The sequence below is a fragment of the Solanum verrucosum genome, unplaced genomic scaffold (genome assembly GCF_900185275.1).
Source record: "Solanum verrucosum unplaced genomic scaffold, falcon-dt-bn FXZP01000860.1, whole genome shotgun sequence".
Taxonomy (NCBI): domain Eukaryota; kingdom Viridiplantae; phylum Streptophyta; class Magnoliopsida; order Solanales; family Solanaceae; genus Solanum; species Solanum verrucosum.
This window is the reverse complement of record NW_026020617.1, coordinates 158,105-160,445: the sequence shown is the minus strand read 5'-3', so window position 1 is coordinate 160,445 and position 2,341 is coordinate 158,105.

The window sequence follows — 2,341 nt, the reverse complement described above, 5'->3', positions numbered from 1 at the left end:
GTTGTTATTATTGTTATTATTATTGTTATTGTTATTGTTATTATTATTGTTATTATTATTATTATTATTATTATTATTATTATTATTATTATTTTAAAAAGTCTATTAGTTTTAAGGGAAAAAATAAATCAAAAAAGGTAGATTGAAGAGTACTCTTAATCCAATAAGTGAACGAGAGGTATATTTTAACTTTTTCAGATAATCCAAAAATATTTTTGATGCTTTTCTGTTTATTGTATTACCATCTCCCGATACATTGGGAATGGACAAATGACCATGCTTGCCATAAATATGACTGTATGGAGTTGCTCAAAAAGAATGGCCAAACTCATATATATGGTCGTACAGGAGAACTAAAAGTAGTCTAGCGTAAACCTAATAATATAAAATTACATAATTATATTCTCATATGGCCAAAATAGTATTGCTCGAAATATTAGTTGAATTTATCATAATATATTTTAGTATTGTATTTACTTGATCATGCATTTTAACTGGATTGATAATTCTAAATTTAAGTAATCTTTATCTTGAAATTTTATGATGATGATACTTGGCATCATCACATTATTTTGCTTTTCCTATTTTACATAGATATATATTTAGATATTGATATAGATCTAAATCATAAAATTTATCAATATTTAAAAGAATTCTTGATTTTCTTTCTTTAATATAATTATTGATTAAGTTAACCTATAATAAGCAATTATTGAAATTGCCAACATAAAAGTGTAATAATTTTTGTTATGATTTCAGCTACACAATTTTATTAAAAATATTATTTTTCATCCATATAATTCTTTAGTTTGTAATATCTAATTATCTTGCAGTGGTTTCTAAAGAGTAAGGCGATATAAGAGAATGAGTCAATGCTTTTATTAATTTATGTTGTGCAGTATATAAAGGGCTATGCCCAGCTGATACAAAGTCCTAATACATACAAAGTCTGTATATGATAACAATAAGAGATAAAATAGGATAATGAAGTGATTGAGATGGACTCTAATTCTAGAAATTGGAAAAACAACTAAACAAGAATAAGCTAAAACTTAGGAAGAATATTCAATCATACTACTCCGCCGCAAGTTAGTGCTGGTATCAATCACACCCAACTTGGGAAAGAGCAGCTCAAAGGAAGCACGTGGCAGCGGCTTAGTGAGTAAATCAACAACTTGGTCAGTAACATGTAAGTGTTTGACTTCAATCTCCTTGCTTTGCACCTGATCCCGCACAAAATGAAAGTCGATGGCAACATGCTTCATCCGACTATGGAAAATAGGATTGGCACAAATATACATAGTGCTAACTTTGTCACAAAAGAATCTTGGCGCCATCAAAAGGAAAACAGCTCATGAAAAAGATTCGACAGCCAGTTTGTTTCTGCAACAACAATAACAATAGCTCGATATTTTGCTTCAGTTGACGAATGGGAGACAGATCGTTGCTTCTTGGACGGCCAAAAAATAGGCATACCACCTAGAAAAAGCACATAGCCTGATGTGGAAGAATGATAGTCAGGATCTCTAGCCAAGTCCGAATCTGAGAAAATAACTAATCTTGAATCCCGTTTCTTGGCAATATTAATGCCAAAATGGGAGGTTTCACTAAGATAGTGAAAAAGACGCTTAACTGCCTTCCAGTGAGTTTGACTTGGTTGATGCATGAATTGGGAAAGTTTGCTAACAACTAAGGCAATGCCTGGGCGAGTAAAAGAGAGGTAGTGTAATTTACAAATAACTCGCCTATAGAGAGAACCATACAGATCATCTCCAGAAGAGGCAATAAGAAAGGTCATGAAAGTCATTCGTGTTGGAGCTCCTTTGTTGTCCTGCATACCAACATCATGTAACAAATCCAAAGTATATTTGTGATGTGACAGAAACAAGCCTTCAGAGTGTGGGAGAACTTCAATACCCAGAAAATAGTGTAAAAGACCAAGATCCTTTAATGAAAACCGATGAGAGAGACCATCAATAGTATGTTTTATACCTCGAGACTGATTATCAATGATGATTATTTCATCCGCATAAACAAGCACATAAATGGTAAAGGCAGAATTGTGTAAAATAAACAAAGAGGAATCTGATTGAGACTTCACAAACCGTGTAGTTACCAAATAATTCTTGAGCTTAGTGTACCATGCACGTGGTGTTTGTTTCAAGCCATAAATGGCTTTGTTGAGCTTCCACACATGCGAGGAGTGATGTGGATTCTCAGAACCAGGTGGTTGTCACATATAAACCTCTTTCTCTAGTCGACTTTAAAGAAATGCATTGTTCACATCTAGTTGATGGATGAGCCAGTTGTGTTGGGTAGCAATAGAAAGAACTAAACGGAC